We start from the raw sequence: 26,217 nt of genomic DNA, 5'->3' as shown, positions 1-26,217 counted from the left end.
ACACGTAGATAATAAATGCCGACGTCCAATTTTCAATTGTCACTGGTACCCTTGGGCGCGAGGCCAGTTCTCTCCTCCTCCTTAGAACCCTCCTTTGCTCTCACTTCCCTATGAAGCAGCTTAAACACATCTACAAATTCCCCTGCCTGAATCTTATCCTTCGTCGCTGCCATCAAGTGTGCGCCCAAAGGTTTTGTGATGCCCATGTATGATAACTTTTTCTCCTTGCCCCTCACCTCAACCTTTTTTTCCTTTGAGACCTGTACCTCGAGCACCAATGGCTCAATCTCCTTGTCAGTCTGTACCTCCACCGAGCAATTTCTTCCACCAAGGCTCCAATAGCCTGTACGTCAATCTCTCTCCTTACCCCTTGCCATCCTGACCTTTCACTTCTTGCCCCCGTTCTCATGCCCCCTCTCTGCCATGCAGTTGACCAGTCCCCTTCCCGCTCACCTCTTTCCGCCCTGCCCGTCTGCGACCTGGCCTCCACTCCGATGCTCCTCGTCTCCTACCTTACTGGGCTCCTGCTACGGGGACAAAACATGTCAGCAGTCTCACCCAGCCAATTATTTCCCGACCTTGTGCCCCCCAATTCTCTTGTTTCTGTATTTCACAAACCCACCTACGGCCCCCTCTCACCCTCCCCCTTCTCCTTGCAGACCTATGACCTTCATCCTCCCACTGCCCCACATATTCTTCCATCCCCTCCTCATTAACCATGAAATACCACTGTTGTTGCGAGTAAATGCTTGGGCCGTGCAGATCCTCCTCTTGTGAGCCTGGGGTGTCTGCCCCGCCACTCCTTTGGCATCTTCTCGGCGGGGCCCCAGAAACCCCTTCCTGGTCCTCTTCTCTCGGGCGAGGTGTCCTTTCTTCCACTCTGTGGTCCTCCTCGCTAGGGGCCGTGCTGTGCCCTCTAGACTGTCCTCGCGCAGTTCGAGGAGGGGCTGTTCTTAAACCCTCTCCATATTCATCCTCTGCAACAGCAGGGGCTGCTCTGTGCCCTCCGCCTGAAATCCTCCTAGCTGGGGGGGCCGTTCCGCGCCCCTCCCTAATCTCACTAATTGATGGGGACTGCTCTATCCTCCTCCCACCTGCACTCTTCTGCAGGTATTTTCCCCCCTTACCCCTCTGCCCTGACACCCTGCTCTGCACCCCGTCACCCCCACCTTCATACCCCGCCCGACCTACACCTTTCTGGACACTCCTAACGTCCCCTTCATCCACCCGCTCATTATCCCCCAAAGCCCTCTCTGCCCCCTCTCCCAACTGTACTTCCCCCCTGGACGCTCTCCTGTCAATCTCCCTCCTCATCTTCCTCCCCCTGCATTCTCAACCTCCCCTCTACCTGCCACAGGGCTACAAGACACCACTGCCGCGATAACCCCATCTGCCGCTGCTCTCCGCTGTGGCCTACCTCCCCCTTCCTCCCCTTCACCCGTAACCTCAACCACAGCCCCTTCCAGCTGGGCCTTGGATGCCCTGCTAATGATCTCCAATGCTTCCCTCAGGGCCTTAGCACCCACTAGTCCCTTCTGTTTTGCTCCCTTCCCCACCACCTTACTTAAGCAGTGCTATCACTAATTGAGAAAGGCAGATTAGGCCTGTTAATATTACTTGATCTCAGTGCTGCTTTTGATCTTTTAGATCATAAGATTCTACTACACAGACTGTGGGATACCGGCGGCTTGGCCATTGAAACTGTTAACTGGGTGAGATCTTTTTTAGAGAGTAGAAGTTCCAGGGTGCATTGGGGCGAGGCCTTCTCGGAAGTAGAGACTATCCTTTGTGGCGTTCTACAAGGAGCTTGTCTGTCGCCCTTGCTCTTTAACATTTATATTGCCCCTCTATGCAGAGAACTGGAGAAGTTGGGCTATTTTTTCACCAACTATGCAGATGACTTCCAGTTGTCAATGGAACTTTCAGGTGACCATCAAACAGACCAACTCAAATTAAATAAGTTATACAGTGTAATAAAAGACTGGATGACCACAAACTGGCTATGCCTAAATGCAGGAAAGACGGAACTAATGATCTACGGGCCCAATAAACCGAGAGAGGGACTAGCTAAGGCTTTCACTGGCTTTCAGGTTGATGATAGCTTTATTGAAGTTGTTGGCAAGGTAAAAACATTAGGTGTTTATATGGAGGCTTCCTTGGATGCAGGCGCACACGTGGATGCTATAGTAAAAAATACCCAATATCATCTACGAGTATTGAGGCAGGTCGCCCCTCTTATCTCTGAAAACAACCGAGCCAAACTGGTCAGAGCCGTTATCTTGCCACGACTTGACTATTGTAATGCTCTGTTGGGGGGGGCTAGTAGAGAAGACGTACAGCAATTGCAGAAAATCCAAAATGCCTCTGTACGTATAATATACGGTATGAAGAGGCATGAACCCACCTCTGACGCGAGAAGGGAGCTACATTGGCTCCCAGTATCAGCCAGGATTTCCTTTAAATTATTGACGTTAGGTCATAAATGCATCTATGGAACAGTCCCTAATTATTTGAAGGACAAAATCATGATATATCAACCGACAAGAAATCTGCGCTCTACAATGACTCTAAGTCTGCAGGTGCCAAGGACTAAGAAAGCGCGTGGAAATGGACGTTCTTTCCCGGTGCTCATGGCTAAGGCCTGGAATAATCTACCGTTAGGGCTCCGTACAGAGAGCAATCACCTGGCTTTCCGGAAACTCTTCAAGACAGAACTTTTCATCTAATCTACATCTTCGGTTGTCCTCACTGACCTCTCTGCTTGTGATGGAGCGCTTGGATGCCTCAGGGCTTGTAGCGCTATAGAAATTTAATAACATAACATAACATAACATATTGCGCACTTGCGCAAAGCCCCGCTGAACTTCCTAAATAGCCCCGATCCTTTCCCCCCAGATGCCAATAATATACCGACAATGGCCCCCAGAAATAAAAACGGACAAGACTAGAAATTGAAAAGATGGCTGCCAAAGATACCTAGCCCGCCAAAATAAATTTATTGTTCCCTACAATATCCTGTTTATTTATTTATTAAGTGACCCAGCTTGCCTGGACCACACGTAGTAAAGCAGGCCAATATCCTCTATAGAAACTAATAAAGTATAAAATCGCTGGGCTAGCTGACCTTAATTAATGATCCTGAATTAATTATTATTTTCCTTTTTTACATATACCCTACCTAAATGTGTAAATCTGCAAAAGGGGGGCCCCTTGCAGATGTATGGTCCACCAAAATACCCCCCACAACCCTTGTATATCCCAGTACCAATACGGTACAATGTGCAGATCATACTGCTACCTGCAGGCGTGCTGCCGACACCGCAATGCCCAGTTCTAATTTCCCTACTTGTAAGCATACAGCCCTTTTAAGAAGGTTAGCCTGCCACCTCTGGCTCCCAACGTGACACTGCACCTCACTGGGCGCCGGCCGACGGGGCTCGCGTGTCGCAGCAAATATGCTACCTGCTCCACCTGGTGAAGCACACAGCCCGGATCCCACTCCCCAACCCCCAGAAACCGTGCGGAACCCGGAATGGAGCAAAAAGACCTAACCTCACCGGCAACCTGATGGAGAAACTGCTCTCCCCTCAACCACAGACACCCCCTGAAAACCAACCCCCACCAGTAAAAACAACGCTCTACTACAGGTAGGAGGAGGTGCCTTATGTACAGCACCTCCCGCTATCTTTATTTAATATATATATATTTTTTAAACTACAATAAAACTGCCAACCCTCCTAAATTAACTGTCCTAAAACCTGCCTCACCTCCGACTTGCCAACTAAAGCGGCCCCACATGGGGAAGGCTCGGGAGCAGGCGACCTGGGTCAAACTCGCGTCCCAACTGTCGCCTGACCCCTTAAATACCACGGAGGCCACTCTATGCGCAGGCCAGCTGGCTGGCCTGTGCAGTGCCAAAAATCACCCCGGGGGAAAACGATTTGCGTTCCCCCCAAGTGCCCCCTTCTGTAGGCTGGTGCCTTGGTCACCCTTTCAAAATGAGTTTTATATTATAATTACTGCAACCACAACGCGATATTACCACACAGGATTGGTTTATTATCTTAATCCTTTCCCCTTGGACGTGTACCCGCATGGAACGTGTTTGGGGTTTCTTTGCATTCACTTACACTTGCCCTTTTCAGCATTTCACTTCGAAAGGCAAGAGAGATCGTAATCAAGACCTCTAACGTATCTGCAGAATGACTGGTTCATCTGCACACACCATTTTTCTGCGAGCCCGTAGGCCCTGCACAATCATTGGTGCTTGCACCCCCGCCCCCCTGGTGTGTGTTAACGTACCTGGGATTGGTCATTAAACATAACACACTGCGGTCACTTAGATATCTAGCCCTGATTGGCCCTCGTAACTTTCGCCGAGCAACACGGTTACCATCCCGACTGACCAAAACCACGCGTTGCTTAATTTATTTTAAGCAGCATTCTGCTTCGCACAATCAGTCACCCGCGGTTGCCGGTGACATGCTCTACAACGCACGCGACTTCTGGCCGTCCTGATGCATGCAGGTACTTTTTCACAGCAGGTAATTTTAATCACCGCATTTGCAGCCCCATCTACATGAAAATTCACGGAATCATGCCTTGTGACATCCGCACCTACTTCTGTCTGCCAATACACCTACCTGGCCTTTTTCCGCTTTGTGTCACATTCTCCGCAGACCCCGTTGAACCAACTTACCCTGGATTTGATTCTGCAGTCTTTTTTCGCCAAAGACATCACACGAATAAATTTGTTCGGCTTCCGTCACACGAACCATGTCCTTACTGCTGAATACTGTGCGAGTTATACCCACTAGGTGAGTTTGGTTCCCCATACTGATGGGAATGGTGGTCATTTGCATCAACAATTGAGCACCAATCATAATTCATGTTTATGCAATCCCACACCAGTCACAGAGACAAACAATTTTAACTGATCTAGGTCCATTCCCTCTTCCCAAAGGATTAGTCCCCGCTGCAGCAGAAAACATGTGTTGTGGGCGGTGACAATGTTTTTGACGTCCGTTGCGTCCTTCAAGTGAGGGAGAAGGGGACAGTTCCCCCTCAGCGGTGAGTTCATTATTCTCCTTGCTCACGACGGGAGTGGGGGTGTCTCAAGTTGCCTTTAATGCTTTTGAACTTTTTGTGCCTAGTTCACCCTTTTGGGTATCTCCCATGTATGCCAGAAAACGAAAATAGACCAATTTGTTGCCTTTATTCCTACAGGGTCCTTTACCCAATGCCCTGACGAAGGCGAATATGAGGATATTCATCCACATCATTGCCGAAACGCTACACATATGAGTGGACCGATGGTACTTCAACACCAGGCAGGATGTCAATGTTTGGGACATAGCCACTTTATCTTCACCCAATTATAGTGCTCTTCGCGTTAATATGATAAAAGGACTTGATTGATACTTTCCAGCAATGCAATTTAGTTTTTGTTTGATTATCAACTTTCTATATTAACGATGTTAGAATTAATAATCAAGCAGTAGAGTGATTTGTTTCCAATGCAATATTATTTTTTGAATGCACTTTCACAATGTTTTTTGAGTTTGTTGAATATCACTCTTAGTTTAATAATTTTCATTAACTCAGGAGTTTTGGGTCACATTTTCAGATCCTACTACTCTTAGTTCAATCATTTCTATTAACTCAGAATTCTTTGGGTCACATTTTCAGATCCTATGTTATCAAATTCATATATTTGATCTTTCTTTCAATGGTCAAAATCTGTCAACCTGACTTTCCCCCCAAAAAAATGTACGTCTGCATTTGGTTTATTTATCTTTGTTTCAACGTTCATTTCAAGCAAAACCTTGTACACATGTTTGCATTTATTCTACCTGAGTCTTTGTTTTTTTGTTTTTTCTATGCTCAAATCTATGTAAGTGCACACCTGTGCTCAACTTTACAACAATACAAATTAACAACCTGTGCTCAACTTTACAACAATACAGATGAGCAAAAAATAGCATTCTTTGATCCATGTGTGTTTTTCTGGCATCACAAATAGCATAATTAACTATTGTTGATTTTCAAATGAATGGTTGGACCAAGGAGATTCTCTAAATAATATAACCCTTGTGCAACCCACCACATGTAGCAGTACTCCTTCTTTGTTAGCAAAACTCGGAACCTTCACCACATTCTGCCCCTTCAACAAACTCTGTCCGTGTTGTCCAAACAACGCCCACTCACCCCCATTTTGTCCCCCATTTTGGCTCCATAACATTATAAGGAAAGTTTTAAGGTTGCAGGAATTGGAAAGTTATTGCTTCTTCTCTATTAATTCAAGCCTGTCATCTTCTATGTTATTTTAGTTGAAAGAGTGTTGTCAGGTCTCTGCTGCTCAATATTTGGAGACAGTGGTGTGTTCTACAGTTGAGTGCACCAGAGGTAATTGTTACGGTTAATTGTCTACTTTTGGTTAAGTACGAAAACAATCTTTTAGAGGAAGTGTTAAGAACATAAGCTGTCTGCCAACTGGACATAAGTGAGAGAAGGCTGGAATGAGGAATTCTGTTTTCAATGCTAATATCTGGTTTCTCTCAAAAATGTACTGCTGTCACTCTATGAGAAGTACCTAGGCTGGTCTTTAATATTAACGCAACATAACTAGATTTCTGCATCTGGTCTTGTCACATGGTAAAGTTTACATATGAAATATATGCAAGTGGTACAGGCACATCTTATAAAAATGTTTAATAAAAAAGAATTCAACCCTCTTCTCATGGTTACAGCTCTGGTGTTTGCAGGGGGTAAAATGGAAATAAGACAAGTTACCTGCTGCAGCTGATGTACCTACTATCCCTTGGGCTGGAATGCCATTACAATATGGCAAATTCACAAGTGAAATTAGTGAACTCGGAGTGGGCATAAACACCTCAGTAAAGACAGTTGGTGAAAGTTCTTGAAATCTTTGGCTGTGCATTCTCAGTGTGGATTAATGGATAAGGGGGCGACCTGAACATTCATGAGTCGGAAGCAATAGCATTCCTTGTAGATGCACAATGCAGGCACCTTTTATAACTAGTTAAGTGGTAGATACTGTTTACGCCATTGCTGTTAGTGCAATTGTTCAAAATGCTCAACACTCCAAGAGTAAAAATGAGCAATGGAGTGGGCTTTCCAGCACAATACTAGTTCTGTGTGTGTGGTTTAGGCTATCAGTCTTGCCAGCGTGCATTTAAGGTAATTTAAAATGTGTGTTAACTCAGTAGAGTTGGTTGGATTGTATAATACATAGGAACATTTTGAGATGTGTGGGTATAGATATAGATGTCCTGCTGTCGTTTGAAGTACTGTTTCACAGTAAATGTCCTTCCTTGTATTTAAAATATAGTTAATGTAAAGATTACTTACAAGCATCACAGCTATGCATTGTGTGACATACATTGCAGTTGGTTCTCCTGGTAGTACTGAGTGTGTAGCAGAATGTCATCAAAGACACATGATAAACTCAGAAGGGATACCATTTGCCTGCTTAACACTGAGCAGTTTCTGTAAAGATGGCTGAATGGATATCTTTATGGGCCACCTTTACAGCTGTGAAACAGTGCGCACCTTTGGCACCCAGGTTTTGTTCTCCCCCTTCTATGGCTTTGGGTATCCTCTCACGGGTTTCTTGATGCACCTGCGCATTCAGATTGACTCTTTGTCATTTTAACTTCTCTATGATCTATTTCATGCTTGAACCTTTTGGGCAGCCACAGACCTCTGAAATGTGGGGCCGTGGACTCTGTGCTCGACATAAGCCTTGCCATACATGTAATATTGTAAAATGATGCAACCCTAATTTGTACAACTGTTTAAAAAATGCATGTTGTGTATTTGAATATAAAAGTGATTGCTCAACACAGTGTATGTGTGTATTGATTAGAAAGAACTCCAAAGATAATGTGAATTGGGACAAACAAAACCAACGAGGTTTTGGCTGTTTTGCATATTAAAGAGCAATTGAGGAAGATAAGAATGACCAAAGAACTTTATATTTGTCATATATGTCTGTGAGAGTTGTATAACTGAATAACTAAATACCTAAAGCACGCTGGGTTTGGTTCCGTTTCCTTTTTTGTTTTTTCAACAAAAGTCCCCCGAACAATAAAGCTTTTGCAAATATCAAACATATATATAAGTTTGCCCATCGAAGACTTCAGCTGTCAGATGGAATGACTGCTAACAGCTCAACATTTCTTGCACAGTTGTGGAATTTAATAAAATGCCAGCCCTCTGGCAATCTGCTGTCCTAGGCCTGGGCTCAGTGGGCCTTGTTGTAAATACATCTGTGAATACACTGTGAAGGAGCCCCTAGTTATAGGAAGAAGGGTGCCAAATATTCACAAATCCAATTGTTTTATAAATCACTTCCTGTCGGTGTGTTATCTGCCTGTTTTCATGTTGACATTATTGTTTAACTCAAGGGCACTAAATGACCTCCCTTTGAAGGATGAAAGTTGCTCAATTCATAAAACATGACTGCAAAATGCATATTGCCATTGTTGAGCTATTCAGTTGGCATTTTAGAAGCCCTCTAGGCAGGGCCGACATTAGGAATTTTGGGGACCTGCGCAGCAAAAGTTGTGTGGTGCCCCTTTATTTGCATTGCAGAAAATGGTGTCACAAAATGAGTCATTCATTTCCATGGGTTCAAATAAACTGACATAAAATATCATAATTTTAACTGGTAATATTACTGCTGTAGCAAAATCATGAGCTTATTTTGGAGTAGCCGATCGAGTGAGCTGAATCATTTGTAGAGATGGGGCCCTCAAAAGAAAGTACTGTGACTTGGAAGAGCAGGACAAAGAGTAATGAAAATCACTGCTAAGTAATCCAAACACACCTAATGTGACTGCACGTTCCAAGAATGTAAGGGCAGGGATGGGCCAGACAGAGCAAAGTGCATTTGCTGCAGGATAGTGCAATCATAACAAAGCCTATTTACCGGAAAGGTACTGAGGCAGTCAGAGTAAGCAATTCTGTAGGTCTTCACATGCCATCAATAGGGCTCAAGTCCAGAAAAAAGAGTGGCTATCATTAAAAAACACATAGGGACTGAACGTATCCTAAAGTGAAATATGAACATTTTATTAAGCTGGCCTTTCCTAATAGAAGAAAATTCAAAATAGAAATTAGCATTGTCTTTTACAAAATGAATCATCAATACCTGAAAAAAAACAGCAGGGGGAGATTTTCCACGAACACTTCTGGCAAAGTATAAAAGCTGTATCGAGAGTTAAAATGGAGGAGCAATAGCTGAGTTTCAGTCTGTGTTAATTAAAGCTTCCAGTACCTTTAATCACTAATTTCTTGCATATATTTTAGGTGCATGTGGGTATTGTCCCCAGGCCTGAGGGGACACCTGTGAAAAATACATAAAGAGAAAACCCTTTGTTCCCGACTGGTAAACCCCGCCATGCTCCAATTTTGCTTGATTACTTTTTTAATTCTTGCGCTCTGTGTCGAGTGTGTCGTGACATATACCAGAGCTAGACTTGGTTTAGGTAATTTCGGTGTAAGTAGGGTTTCACGTGGGATGAGTTCTACTTTTTCTGATGTTGCTTGAATCAAAACTGTGTCTTTTTTTTAAAACCATTTCACTCAAAATTTCCAACAAATGGGTAAAAAACTATAACTTACACATATATACCTAAAATCCCCCAATTTAAAACACTATATATACTTTAGACACACCTCCAACAATCAATTGTGATGTAATGACCATATCTAACATCGAAGGAAGGTAGGAAGAGAGAAAAAAAACAACAACAAAAAACAAAGATATAATAGTATTCAATGTTCTAATTCACATTACTCAAATATCAATACTCAATGTACATATAAGCCTACACGACCAATTTACACAAATATAGGAATATCAGAAAGAATTACTTATCTTAGTGGAGAACTTCTCAGTGGGACACATGTTCAGTCCAGGTCCAAACTCAAGAAGGCCCCCCAAATTCTTTGAAACAGTGACTCTTTCTTTTGCATTGACAAAAACACCTTTTCAATGTTGCAAGTAGTGTACACTTCTTCCACCCAAGAGTTCCATGTCAAAAATCTTGTTAACTTCCAATTTCGCAAAATTAGTTTTTTTGCCACTAAAGCCCATTTTAAAACCCAGATTATTTGATGGTGGCTCAAGTCCTCCAGTATCGTGGCTTCTCCCAGTATCAGTGTCTCAAAGTCAAAATCCAGATTCTCCTTCAGCACTCTGTTCATCATACTGGCAACTCCACTCCAAAAATCTCTCACCTTGTGACACTCCCAGAACATGTGTTCCATTGTTCCTCGAGCATGACCACATCCCCAACTAATGTCTGTCATAATCTTTGTCATATTCCCTTGTGAGAAATGTATCCTTCAGGACGTTTGCCTGTCGCTTATATTCATCTATAGTCGAGATGTTGCTGCAATATCTCATAAACTGGCTCAAGGGTACACTGTCGATTGTCTTTTTCGGATGAAAGCTGGTGGAGGAGTGCATGTGGGTATACCCGTTGGGAACAACGGGTTTCTCTTAAAGTATTATGCACCTTTTAACCCAAGAATATATATTGAAATTGTCTATGGAAACCAAAATATCAATACAAGACGTGCTCTTTGAAGACATTTTCATGTGGTTTTCTGGGTTAGTGGGTTCAAATCCTGGTGCGGGAAAACTTGAGCAAACAAGCTTTTTTGCATGCTGCCTTCAAGAACACCCAAGGGGGATGGAGTCAGCACTGTGAAAAAAGTGGGTGGATGTTCTCAATCCCGTTGCATCCCGTTTGGGCACCGCCGGTTTCACCGCAGGCCAGTTTGGCACGACTGCTTCGGCATGACGGTCATTTTGGCACAGTGGCCATTTTGGTGCAAAAGCCTTTCAGGCGCCGTCGATTTGACGCAAGGGACATTGCAGCCACGTCTAAACACCCTTGTGCCAAACATAATGGAGAAAAAAACGAGTGAATGAATTTTAATTTTAATTTTAACGGCTGATGAAAAGGTGATGGTTTTGCTAAAGTGCCCCACATTTTTTAACCTGTGACCACAGCATTGAAGGCAGTATAAGTATATGTTATGTTATGTTTACTGATATTTATAATGCAGCATTCACTACTGTTGGGGTAAATGAGAAGATCCTTATCAAATATATAAAGTTATTAATATGGTTATTGTTATTATTGTTAGTGAGACGAACATTCAATATGGCCCTTACCTAGTGCACACTTCTCCATCTGGAGGATCTTGGCGCTATATTAGTCCGTATTACATTTTATATTAGTGGGCCGAACATTCACTGTTAGCCTTAGCTAGTGCACACTATTGGGCGCTAGGGTCTGTAATAGTCCATTGTCCCGCACTCACAAAAAGCTACTTGCTGTTGCTGTGCAGTTCGTGCTCTTTCCATGCCAAAACATCCCGTGCCGAAATGTCCCTGCGCGCTGTCGGCCGCGCCGAAACGTCCCACGCTGTATTGATTGCTACCAAACGTCCTCCTCTGTGTCAATCCGCATGTAATCTCAACTTGTACAGTGAAAATCAGCACTGGGCCAGGCAGAACATCTTCAGTCCAGCAACCTCTCTTCCAACATCTATGGACCTGGTAAATCATCACAACAAATGAGCCCTCTGCTCCTTTGCCCTGCTCACCACGTTTGGCTTTCAACAATCCTCTGTTTTATGAATCAGAATTGAAAAGTACACACATCATAATTAAAGTATTCCAGAAATATACCAATCTTTATATATAGAAATATATTAAACAAAAAGAGTACAAATATTGCACTTTTTTCACCCCATCTTGAAGACTACAAATACCAGAATGCAATTCAACAACATTTTCAAAAATTGCATGTAGGCTGTCTTTCAAGACTTAATCATGACAAAAGATTATGTGAAACGGTAACCTTTTGCATCTTTCTAAAAAGGCATGCTATATAATGCGAGTGAAATGTGACATTCTCCCCCAAAAATAAATGTATTTGACACACGAAAGCGGACATATGAATACTATCAAGGCACAACCTTTTTTGTCAACAAATTTTATTTGGGCGGCAACTAGTTTGTCTGTATGTGCTTACAGAATAAAATGCCCCGGTTCAAACCCTTTTCCAAAACAAAGGTTCTTAAATGGACCATTACTTTATTTATTTATTTATTTATTTATTAATTGTTTATTTACAGATTATCCAAACAAAAATACATCAATAACGAAGCATCATAGTACAAGAGCAACAATGCAAACAATATATGAATACAGAAGAAGAGGAAAGAGAGAAGAAAAAAATAAAAAAATAAAAAACATTGTTATTTACATCCCTCTTTGCAGATACAGGACCATAAACATATCCCTTGCTAATGAAGATCTAAGAATGCATCCCACAGTTTAGCATGAGCCCGCAGCTTCCCCAATCGCCTATGCATCACCCTTTCAATATTTGCCAATGAATTCATCTCATCAATCCATCCCTCTGCCGTTGGTGGAATCCTGTATTTCCAGCCCCTCAATATCAATTTCTTGGCCTCCGAAGCTCCCCTGAACAAAAACTTCTTCTCTGACACAGAAAGATCTTCAAGCAAAGCACAAGAGCCCAAAATCATTGTCTTAAAGTCCAAATCAATTTCGCAATTCAGGACTCGCAAGCACATATCACAAACCTCTTGCCAAAAGCCCCGTACCCTGACACAATCCCAGAGCATATGTTCAAGTGTGCCAACATCCAAACCACAACACCAACATACATCTGAATCAGACATGCCCCTCTTTTTGAGTTTCTCCGGACACCAAAACACTCTGTTGAGAACCTTAATTTGACTAGATCGCTCACATAAATTGACCGAGCAAAGCTATACATTACCACACATCTCATTCCACATATCAATGGTAATCTCACAACCTAATCGCCTACTCCATTCAGCCACCAGTCCAGTATTGTCTTTGTAACTTGCAACCATCCGGCGATACATTTTACTCGCCACCGATTGATTATCCAGCGCCAAGTTCTCCAAAACTTCAAGTTCACAAACCTCAATCTCACCAATGCATCTTTTCAATTTTCTGTAATCCGCAATGGATACATTCTCAATATCAAAATCAGTACATAACAGATCGAAATCAATCCACTTCCCACCTCTGTGGGACAACCTTGCCTAGTGCCTCTCCAAAGATTAAAAGTGCCAGACAACAAACCGTTCATCTTAACATTAGCCGTAGGCCGAGCATACAAAAGCGAGACCCACGAAATAAATTCATCACCCAAATTCATCGCTCTCAGCACAGCGAACATATATTTCCAATTGACACGGTCAAAAGCTTTTTCGGCGTCCAAAGAAAACACAGCCACATCATCAACCAGTTCCTGGGCCCTAGACATGGTCAACAAAAGGTTTCGAATATTGCTAGAAGTCCTTCAATTCTGAATAAAGCCAGATTGATCTGGGCGAACAAGCTTCTGAATCACAACCTCAATGCGCACCGCGAGGACCTTAGCCAAAATTTTGTTATCAGTATTTATTAGGCTTATTGGCCTATAACTGGAAGGCAAAGCACAATCCTTACCCTTCTTAAGGAAAACAGAAATGGTGGCGTGAATAGTAGATTCTGGAAGTACCCCCTCCTCCCTGGATTCAACATACATGTCTCTCAGAAGCCCCAACACCGATTCTGGAAGAATCTTATAAAACTCGGCCGTCAAACTATCAGGACCTGGTGTCTTCCCCGAGTTCAATTTTGCAATAGCAATCCTAATTTCATCAATATCAATCGGTCGACTCAAAGCAGTCACATCAATATCTGTAATCCTTGGAATAGTCAAACTATCCAAAAAGCCACCACCATAGCCATCAACACTGGCCTCATTCTCGTACAGCTTCACGTAGAAATCTCTGAAACAGAATTAATCTCGCAGGGATCAAAAGTGACCGACCCATCTTTTCCCTTTATAGAATTAATGTCTCCCTCCGAAATCTGTTGCCTTAATCTGTAAGCGAGCCACCTGTCGCACTTCTCGCCCTTCTCAAAATAAGCACTTCTGAGTTTATATAAATCTTTTTCAGCTCTAGCGCATAAGACATCATTCAATTCTTTCTTTAATCTCTTCAATTCCCCTCTTTTATCAATATCACCTGGATCATGAATCAGGTCAGCCATCACTTCAACAATACGGGCTTCAGTTTCCGTCTGTACTTTAGACAACCTTCTCCTCCTCCCACTGGATAAACCCAAAACAATACCCCTCATTGTACATTTGAAGGCCTCCCAGATAGCCTTCTTACTAATAACATCAGAAGAATTCTCAGTCACAAAACATTCAGCCTCAGTTCTAATCTTCTCAAGAATAGACTCATCCTGTAATATAGAAGTATTCATCTTCCATTGAAAAGTTCTGCAGCGTGTAAAATTCAAAGACAGATCCAAAAAAATAGGTGCGTGGTCAGTAATTGCAATGCAGCCAATCCGACTAGCCAATAGACTGGTAATTGCATCACCAGCAATAAAAAACATATCAATTCTTGAATAAGTTGCATGTGCTCCAGAGCAACACCCGGACACCATTACTTTATTTACAGAGCGTGGTAAGCCCGAACTATGAGGCCCCACAGGTCTGATGGGCTCCTGGGGAGGTATTTGTCTCTAGAATCGCGTCACAGGGGTTTGGGAGCTGACAACATGGCCTCGCTAAAACAGGCACAAAGAAGAGCCCTGTGGCTATAAGCAGCCAAGCCCTTGTTACGTCTTATACTCATGGCAGCTGGTAGATGTGGGCCCCTCAAGAGCGCGGGCCCAGAGTGACGGTGCAAGCTGCCCACGCCTCGGGCCCGCTCTGCCTGTAGGGTCGTACGTTAGCATGATTTCATGAAATCAGTCGCGTATCCATGGAGCTATGTGATCATTGAGAACTTTAAATGTCGAAATCGAAAATGTTGAATTTTTCCAAACATTTCCTCGCAATTATATGCAGGTGAGATGCCCCACAGCCTCGACCATACTCCATCCCCCATACTCCCTCCCCCATACTTCCCTTACATTTTTTATAACCCTTACCTCCCCCACCCTCCCTCACCACACACATAATTGCGGGAAAATGTACATTTCGAAATTCGTCATTTTTGTATTCTGCATTTTCACGGGTGGTCAGTCATAATCTCGAAAATAAAATATCGAAAGACAAAAATGTCGAAAATAAAATGTCGAAAAAAAAATGTCTAATGATTTTTTTTTCTATATTTTTTTTTTGGCTCTAGTATATATATATAAAAATAGGTAAAAACAAAAAAAAGGGGGGGTTGGGGAGGAACCCCCCATTTTCAAATAAAAAACATCATAAAAAAAATTCGATATTTTATTTTTCGACATTTTTTTTTCGACATTTTGACTTTCGAGATTTTGCCATTCGAGATTATCACTATGAACCATTTTCACGTTGGCATTGCTGGCATGATACAGAATCCATCAGACCCACAGGCTTTACAAATGGCATCATGAATCTCATGAGCCTCCCCTAATCTATTGCAGATCATATTTTTTTTTATCATATACATTTTCGAGAAGTTCTCAAAATACCTATATTTGACAGAAAATGCCCAAAAAGCGTTTCCAAAAATTGGTAGCCCTAGTGCTACAATATATTAGGAGCGACAAGCAGCAGTGTTCTCAGCATTGCTCCTACATACATGGCGTGTAGGTGTGACGGGTCAAGTTGGCTCTAGAAGTGAACTGGTGTTTGCTGTAATTCGGTAGATTGGGTGGATCAGAAACTGTAACTGGCATCACTAAAAGCTTGATCTCTCTGCCGTCCCCTAAACCAAGCATTTATTTTATTCCTAAAGTATACAGTCTGGATATTGCACCCGATAGTAAATTAGCTTCATCTGTACATATATTGTTATTTTGGCCAATGGGTAAGCAAAGTATCACATTGAGATACATTTTCTTACAATAGGGCCCCCCTCAACATCAAAGCCATATTATAGTCGGCAAACAATACTTTATTCAGCCAGAAATAACTGTAAAAAAGCCATCAAAAAAACCATTCACTGAGCAAAGGCTGAATCCCATTTCTGTGCAGATGATCCCTTTTTGTTCTTAAGGGAAAAAAAAGCCCCCAAAACCTGCTGAAGTGATAGGCGCTCACTTCGCGTTTGTTTCGGTGCTTTGAGGCCTGTCAACTTCGGATGACGTGTTTGTCATGTCAGGGTGAGAACATCCTATGGACTTTTTGGAGATGCTGAATTCGTGGTGTGGCGTTTGCACATCTTATCTTCCTCCTCCACAGCAGTGCCTTGCAGATAGGAGTAGGGTAGCTCAGTGGGTCCTGCTCACCACACTCACCTAAGGTAGAATGGAGCGGATTCTTCCAACATATGTTTTTACAACGTAAGTAAATAGTGTGTATGTGGGAAGAGTAAAATAAGCGTGCCACGAGTTCTCCACTCCACGTCACCATGAATTTAGCATTGTTTGATCGAATGAAGCAGTGGCATTGGTGGTCGAAGTATATGAAAAGAAGCAGTGGAACTATGTTCCGCGCTGGCCTGCCCTGCTCCCCACAAACCCCATCACCACTGCTGCTCCCACGCACAACACAAACCCCCAAACAAATGCACCTGCTGTTTAAGGAAACGGCCCGTGCAGTGCACTGAAGTGCATGTCTCTACTGCTTCCAATCCTTTATTTTAAAACCAACCCATTCCGGAACTGTTTCTTTTTAAAATAAAAAAAAGTAGAGGAACACCGCTTCCGCCCACTTTGACCACTGAGTGGCATCCATACAATAGAACTTTGTTTTACATCTTGCTTCCTGGCATCCGTATTGGGCAGCAGCATAGCCCTCCTGCTCCCAGCTGAACCCACATTACACACCAGAGCCGGCCCGAGGCATGGGCAGTCTCTGCGATGGCCCAGGGCGCTGCTGTCAGAAGCTGTCAGAGGGGCCTGCAAGGCGCAGTGTCTGCCTCAACTGCTGTGCAGCTTCCATGTACGAAGATCAATGGTGTCGGCCTCCAACCTCCTGTGGGGCTCTTGAGAGAAACACCTGTTCCCAGCCGCCCATCAGCTGCAGCAGGCCCTTTAACGACTGCTCATCCCTTTCTTTCTTCGAACAGTGCATGAAAGTGGGGGCGATTAACAAATGATAGCCCATTTAAGAGACCATTCTTTTGGAGATGTTCATAACGTTTCTGTGATAAGAAATGAAAATAGGCATTTTCATTCTGAAATCACACACAAAGCACCAGTTAGCTGCCTAACTCTACACTCTCCTCCAGGTCACTTCTAATATATCAAACAAAACAGTTTTAAATTACCTACTTTCGTTTTATATGTTCATATTTAACACAAAAAAATGTTTATTTTTGGTAGAATATGATATTTTCATCACATCATATAATATATGAACCCTGCATTTGTCAAACACTGACACACAAACAGGTAACAACATTACATGTTGTTATAAGTTATAAGACCTTTGGCTAGTGCCATTTATTGAGTGTTGAATGTGCTTCTACACCTGGCCCGACTCTAACTTGCTAATGTACCATATTGATGCCCTAACCTGTACTTGGCTAGTGCAGTACTTGGCTAGTGCCATATATTGGGGGTTTGAATGTGCATCACACCACTGCCCTACCTAGAGTTATTAAGGCTGATGCCCAATTGCCTCTGTGAATCTCGGTGCTACATTCATACTGAACGGCGACCCACAACCTCACCTTATTCCAAGTACCAGTCACCTAGTATGCTGGTTCCCTCTTTCAAATGATGCCTCTTGCTGATGCCATCATACTAAGCTTGTAAACAGGGAGAGAGGGGGGTCATGCGGGGCAAATCGCTGAAAAGATCTAGCGAAATAAGTAACCATCAAATTGAGAGCCCAATGAGGGGATAGGCCAGGTCAAGGATGTTATAAAATCAGATAATCTTTATTATACACATATAAAGTTACATGACACATAGTGCTGAATCCATGATAAAACAGCATAAACACAAACAATGAATATTGAGTATGTACAAGTAAAGTGCATGATAACCGAATGAACACTCTGTAATGCAGAGTGAACACCAATTGCAGTCGCCCCCCCAAGAAAAAGAAGGCAATTGTATGGGGGAGCAGGGCAAGTGGAAAACAAAGAGAGACCAGGGAATGGGGGGCATAGGAACAAAGAGAAGGATATCTTGTTGGAATCCTATTGAAGACCCCAGTCTCAATCTACATGCACAATCCACAAGTCAACTTTAAGACAACTAGAACTATTTCATCAATTTAGAATAAGGGATAAGAAAGTGCAGAGCTTGCAAAATTGCAACCCCTCTCCAGCCTCATATTCTGGGATGGCATTAAACTTTACAAATTATCGGACAGGCTTGTAGTGCAGAGTTAATAAAAAGGTGCAGCCTGTCGAACATCCGGAAAGTACGTGAGGGCTGCGGGACACATTGAGCTGATCACAGTCGCGGATACGGACGACCGAATGCCCCGCGTTGCAGGTGCCAGCTTCATTTTCTAAACAGCCAGTAGAAAACCAGCTGACTAATATCGAGTTCCTCTGCAAATAAAACGAGCTTCATTCTAACAAGACATTTAACCCCAGATCTGAGGGGTCTTCTCTTCTCTTTCCTGTGGTTTCACCCAGGAGGAGCTGGTCCTTTCAAATTTTGAAGTGATGAACTTGACAAAGGTGGAACGCTAGGATTATATACAGAAACAGAAGAAGAACCAACTTTTGAAAGGACAAAAGGAACACCATCTAAATGTCCTTCCATTGATCATATATATCCTATGCTGTTCCTATATTTCATAACCATTTCTGGCCTGTCCTGAGGAAGACGACTGTCAAGCCATGTCTCTCTCCCTTAAGCGATAGATGCCGTAGACATTTTTGAAGGTCGTCGAAACTACCTATTTCATGATACCAGTGTGGCACATGTGAATGGTGTAGGCCACATTAGGTACCGGTGGTTGACTGTGTTGGTTGAAATGGTGACAAGTGCTGTAGGCTGCACCTTTTTATTAACTCTGCTCTACAAGCCTGTCCGATAATTTGTAAAGATTAATGCCATCCCAGAATAGGAGGCTGGAGAGGTGTTGCAATTTTGCAAGCTCTACACTTTCTTATCCCTTATTCTAAATTGATGAAATAGTTCTAGTTAGCCTTAAAGTTGACTTGTGGATTGTGCATGTAGATTGAGACTGGGGTCTTCAATAGGATTCCAACAAGATATCCTTCTCTTTGTTCCTATGCCCCCCATTCCTTTGTCTCTCTTTGTTTTCCACTTGCCCTGCTCCCCCATACAATTGACTTCTTTTTCTTGGGGGGCGACTGCAATTGGTGTTCACTCTGCATTACAGAGTGTTCATTTGGTTATCATGCACTTTACTTGTACATACTCATTATTAATTGTTGGTTTTTATGCTGTTTCATCACTCATTCAGTACTATGTGTCATGTCATTTTATATGTGTATAATAAAGATTATCTGATTTTATAACATCCTTGACCTGGCCTATCCCCTCATTGGGCTCTCAATTTGATGGTTACTTATTTTGCTAGATCTTTTCAGCGATTTGCCCCACGTGACTCCCCTCTCTCCCTGTTTACTTGCTTTGTTACTCCCCTGGGTCTACGCGGTAGGGGACGCCTATCCTTGATTATATTTCATACTAAGCTTGGCACGAGGCCCAAGCACTGACTTCACCTTTTAAGAGTGATTCTCTGCCTCTAACATCAACACCCCTATTAGTTTGCCACCTACTTCAGTTACATATTTCATAGAAAGTTATATCTCCACCATATACTAGTATGCTCCCTACAGCTACCAGCCAGACTGTCTACATCACAGTCTTTATACAAAGCATTACGCTCTACATCATATTATTCCATACAACAACCCTTGGGAATCCACCCACCTTGACGTCCTCCCTTCTTTCGAATAACACTACCACTATACTATTCATAGATATGAAAGACTTTAAAAATCGCATACCAAGCAATCCCTGCCCAACTATGGCCAGGAACATACGCCTTAGAGCTAGGTTAGCCAAAATATACGAGCCTCCTATCAGCTCGCTTCCTACCATTATAGGAAAAAGGACTCCTAAAACTCTGCCTAGCCAAATGCCTGCAAGCACCAACCTAGCTCACAACTGTGGCCCTAGGTCAATAAACCGCACAGCCAAGAACAGCAAACCTAAACCCTCACAAGCCCCCCAACCGCCAACGACAATTGCTATGAGCCCTCAGATTAAAGGAGCTTTAATAAACTCCAGATCCTTAGTAGCACAGGCCACGGAAATCGCCGACCTGATCCAGAGCAATGACCTAGATTTCCTCGCCATCACTGAGACATGGCTACACCCCGCTGCAGGTCCTATGCTTATGCTAGCAGCCCCTGACGGCTGCACCATTCTGAGACAAGACAGACTAAAATCTAGAGGAGGAGGCATCGCTATCATCTACAAATGTAGCCTCTCTATGAGATTAACCACCACGATTGACGTCCACTCATGGGAACTATTATCAGTTAAAGTACCACTCACCAATGCCCAAACCCTTAATATACACCTGATATATCACCCCCCGGGCCCTCGCGGAACATTTGAGGAGGATATCAACACTTTTCTGTCTGCCCTAAGTACAGCTAACATCCTCGCGAGGCTGCCTGGAAAAAACTACCATCAGAAGCTAACAAACCAAACTGTCATCCCTCTATAAAAAAAAATAGGTCTAGCTAAACGAATATCCTTCGACACGTGCATATCCCAAGCCAAGTCCAATATGAAGGAACTATTTACCATTCTTAAAGAAATAGAGACCCCCATAGCATTACCTGACACTTGCACTAAAGATCATAACAAAGCTTATCAACGCGTCCTTCTCTACTGGTATCATCCCTACTAACCTTAAACAATCCTGGGTACTCCCACTCCTAATAAAAACCACTCTTGACCCATCTACATCTACTAATTATAGGCCAATTACTACAGTGCCCTTCCTTCTAAAAATTCTGGACAAGGTAGCCTATATACAAATCCAAAAGCACCTGGAATCACACCACCTATTAGCTAGACAATCAGGCTTCCGTCCCCAACATGGAACGGAGACAGCCCTCATTGATCTCAAGACCCAAGTCGATGAGTTTAGGGATAATGGTAAATCAGCTCTACTCCTCCTCCTAGATCTCTCAGCTGCGTTCGACCTGGTTGACCACACTATCCTATGCAACCACCTTGACACAGCAGCACACTTCTCTGTCGACCGTGTCACCTGGATTAGATCCTTCTTAAATGGTAGAACAATGAGGGTCTTCTCGCCCTAGCAGCTGCAGACCCCATACCTATCACCTGTGGTGTGCCGCAAGGGTCCTGTGTCTCTCCCTCACTGTACAACATTTTTACTAAGCCCCTTTTTCCATGATCTTGATCATCTCGGTATCACCTACACTAACTATGCAGATGATACCCAGATCCTCCTCCCGCTTTCAGGGGATTATGACAAGGATTTGGCTTTGGTGAATAGAGTGTACATCATCATCCAGGCATGGATGGCCACGCATGGGCTATGCCTGAATGATGATAAAACCAAACTCATCATCCTGGGCACCCCTTCTAACCTAAAAAAAACCAGGATCTGACTATTCCTCATTCATAATTGATGGCAATTGCATTAAAGTAGAACATGAGGTAAAAACACTAGGCTTTTATCTTGACTCAAATCTCTCATTTGCCAAACAGGTCAATTCTTTATCGTCCTCCACGGTTTACACGTGTAAACGTATTCGTATCGGTAAGTCATTTCTCTCAGACAGTAGCTGCACCATCCTGGCCAGAGCCCTCATCCTGTCCCGCCTGGACTACTGCAATGCTCTCTATCTAGGATCGACTAAAGCTACTATTAGAAGAATCCAAACATTACAAAACAATGCCCTTAGAGCGGCATTAGGCATTTCGAAAAGAGATCACATCTCCGAGAGCAGCCGACAGAATAACTGGCTCCCAACCAATGACCAAATCCCGCTAAAAACCTTGTCGCTTACCCACAAATCTCTCAACAATGCTGCCCCCATCTACCTGGCTGAGGGATTCCATAAACAGACCTCCCTGAGACCACCCAAATCAGCTAACAGAGATCGCCTCTCCATACCGAGTTTCAAACGCTCTACAATTGGAGGCAACAGCTTCCCCGTGAAAGCAGCCAAATTGTGGAACTCCCTACCTCCCACACTGAGAATAGACCAATCTTACCAAAACTTCAGATCCAACATCATTATGTGGCTGAAATCTAATGACCAGTAAATGACTTAACTCTTGCTCAGCAAGTAGCTAGGACTCACTGCTATGGTATCTTATGCCTGTATGGAGTGTATCCTTCCTTGCTTCTCCTGACCGGTTACCCCTTATGGTAACTACAACTGCCCTACTCACTGCCTGTAGACTTGTACTTATCTCCGCCCACCTGGAAATATCTATAAACACCTGTAAACCCTGTATATATTGCTTCTGTAAGGTATCTGTACCATTTGTATATACCCCTCTTGTATCCTATGCATGTAAATAGGTACCATTTGTATATACCCTTCTTGTAATTAATGACTTGTATGTAGATTTTATACCTTATTCTGTTGTAACTAAGCCTTGCATATACTTTTAACTGCTGCGCCCTGTTACCCCCGGGTGTGATGCGCATTATAAATAATAAAACAAAAAAACAAACATAAGTCTTGAAAAAACATTTTCAAAATCCAAATGCCATTTTTTTAATTTTGCTGAATTGCATTCCGGTATTTGTAGTCTCCCAGTCAATATGGTAAAATATTGCCACAATTGTACACTTTTGGCTTAACATAGCAAATTTCTGTAATGATTTATATATTTGAGTGGGTACCTTCATTGTGTACCTTCAAAGTCATCTTTATAAAGCAGAGTATTGTTTTTATTTAATCAAACAATTTTTATTGGCTTTTTACATACAACTCAATGGTGCATCCGCTGCGGGGCGTGATGCGAACTCCCCAAACCCTTTGCGCACTGAGCATCAGCAAGCAGGTTATTTAAACAACAACACAGTCAGTATAAAATACTATAACATATACATTTGCTTGCTCTGCTCTTTCCCACAAGGTGGCTATTTTAGCTCGGCAATTTAACCAGTCAGTGTGAGTCCTTCCATTTTTTCCATATCTTTCTTGCCTTTTCCGGGCAACCCCTCGCGGTATACACCCTGTGTTCCATTGCTGCGAATATATTTACGTCCGTCACCCATTGGTTGTAGCTGGGTGTCTCCTCCAACCCCCAAAGCTGTGCAATGTTCCTTCTGAGTACTGCTGTGGCAGTTGATAGAAACAGCTTTTCATATCGTGTCAGATCACTTTCGTCATCTACCCCCAGTAACAGCTGTTTTGGCTCTCTTGGTATTGCTCTGTCCATGACTCTTGTTAGTTCGTCACAGCATTCTTGCCAGTATCTCTGAATGCGGTCACATTCCCATATAATGTGAAAGAAGGTGACTTCTTCATGTTTACAACGCAAACACCGTAGGTCTGAGGTTTTGCCCCACCTGAAGAGTGCTACTATCGGGTAGTATGTGCGATGTAGGATCTTATACTGGACAAGTCTTAGTCTAGATGAGATTGCTACCTCCCGTGGGTACATCAATGCGGTGATCCAGTTTTCTGGTTGCAGTGCCCCTACATCTCGCTCCCATTGGGCCCTAAGGCTGTCTAGTTCCTTTGTGGCAAAGGAGGCGATTGCATTGTACATTGTTGAGGTGACTTTGTGTATGATCTGTTCCGGGACTATATTGCGTTCTATCGGGGTATATTCATGCATACTGCTCATGTACGGGAGATGGGCTTGTAAGGCGTGCTTGATTTGAGTGTAGTGGTATTGCTCCGTTGGTGGTAGAGCGAAGAGGGATTGTAATGATTCGAATGTGGCCATCTTGCCCTCTCTAATGACATCCTCGATTTTTGTTATTCCAAGTGTTACCCAGGTGGGCCATTTGAGGAGCTTGTTTATTTCTGGGAGGTGTCTATTGTTCCATAGTGGTTGCCCAGCTGTCAGTTTCCCGTCCCATTCCATGTACTTGTGTGATTCAACCCAGATACGTGACAGGTGAGCTTGCATGGACGGGGGGGGGGGGTTGTTCTGCCTTAGAGCCCATTGGGGGGCATTTTACTGTTGGTGCTGATCGCCCTGATATGTGGTAGTGTTATGTTCCCATGCAGCATGTCGTTCACTACTGCCATCTGGCTAGCCTAGTAGTAGGTTTGTAGCCTGGGTAGCCTGATTCCTCCCTCCCATACGGACCTCTGGAGCGAGGCGAGTGCTATACGTGGGTGACCATTACACCATAACAGTTTCCGCAGTGCACGATCAATTTTCTGGAACTCGTGTCTTGGGATGTGTAGGGGGCGTTTTGGAGGACATACAGGAAACAAGGAAGGGCGATCATTTTGAAAAGGGCTGCTCTTCCCAATAGGGTTATTGGTAGTGTGGTCCAGTGGCGAGTGTCCACTGTGAACCTCGTTGTGATGGGGTGTAAGTTTGTACGTATGTAGCTCGTGAGGCAGTTTGTGATCTGGATGCCTAAATACTTAAATTGACTCGTTTTCACGCGGTATGGGTAGTCTGTGGGAATTATGGCTGTCTCCCTCCCTATCGTGAAGAGTATGGATTTTAGCTGGTTAACGCGTAATTCACTGAAGGCTGTGTTCTCTCTAATAGGTGTGTGAATATAGGGCATGAGTTGACCGGGTCTTTCAAGTAGATTAATAAATCATCTGCATGCAGTGATACCTTATCTTCCTAGGTGTTCAACCATCGGAAGCCCTCCCATGCCTTCGATTCTCTCAGTAGCACTGCGAGGGTTTCTATGGCTAAGGCGAAGATCACAGCTGATAGGGGGCAGCCTTGTCTCATTCCCCTTCCTAGGGTGATGGGATGTGACCGCCATCCATTGACTCTCGTTCTCGCTGTCGGGCAGTTGTAGAGGAGTTTTACCCATGCCATAAATTGTTGACCGAAACCCATGCGCTGCATTACTTCCCATACGGCTTCCCAGTGCACTGAATCGAAGGCTTTCTTGTCGATGGCAAGCAGTGCCAGGGGGCTTTGGAGTGTGTCAGCTTTTTCCAAAGCCGTGTGCAGTCTGTATAGGTTCATTCGTGTTGACCTCTGCGGCATGAAGCCGCATTGGTCTGGGTGAATGAGGGATGAGATGACCTTTTGTAGTCTATCGGCTAACACCTTTGCTAAAATTTTGGTTTCACCATTTATGAGGGAGATGGGTCTATATGAACTGCATTCTTCAGGGGGTTTGTCCGCCTTGGGCAGCACTATTATTGTGGCTTCCCTGAGGTCTGGGGAGAGGGAACCCTGGTCACGTGCATTATGGTGCATGCGCAGAAGGTGCGGGCGATCTCGTTTGCGCCTATCTTCTGCCAAAGCAGAGTATTGTTGAAAGCCAGGCATGGGGTTGAGGAGGGGGAATGATGAGAGGGCAAACGAGTTCTGAAAATGTGCCCAGAATGTGGCAAAAGAGGTTGCAATCCTGAAGACTGGTGCAGTTATGTTTCCCTGATTGTGACCATAAACTGCTTTTCAGGGCACAAGTAAAGGATACATGTGGGTGGACAGCATAACTTTTTTTATGGGGCGGGTGTAAGCCCTTGGGTGTTTTTGAGGTCGGCAGGCTTGTTCAAGCATTTGGTTACCAGGATTTCACCCAGGTTGTCATGATTCCATTGCAGACACCCACAAGATGCATTAAAATATGCTTGGCCAGCGTATTTAATGGAAAATGTTCTCTGCTAGGTTATTTTTCTGTTGTTGATTACTTTTTTGAAAGGTCAATGCTCTTTTGTCTGGTGCACTTTCTTCTAAAGGTAAAGGTCAAGTGAACTACATATTTTTGCTATGGGGCAAAAGTTCAAACAGTGAGTCAAGCACGGGAGCCGTACTCATCCCCATGTCAAAACGCCACATTTTACAGCACATGTTGCCGCAGGAGTAGGAAAGAAGACATATGATTTAAAGGAAGGTCTAAACACATAAAATCTCAGCAACAGTCTCCCAACCTGATCAGTTGCTGTTGCAACTTTCTGCTATAGGATCCCCTGCTTTCTACACCCGGCAAACAGTTTTGGCCTGCTCCCTCCCTCCAATCAAGGCTCAGGGGGTACTTTAATGAGGCTACCTTCTCATTTCGTAGTAAGCAGCACTTGATA

The sequence above is a fragment of the Ambystoma mexicanum genome, chromosome 11 (assembly GCF_040938575.1).
Source record: "Ambystoma mexicanum isolate Mex_15411 chromosome 11, UKY_AmexF1_1, whole genome shotgun sequence".
Lineage (NCBI taxonomy): Eukaryota > Metazoa > Chordata > Amphibia > Caudata > Ambystomatidae > Ambystoma > Ambystoma mexicanum.
The sequence above is the reverse complement of the archived record's forward strand: the minus strand, read 5'-3'. Positions refer to the sequence as shown.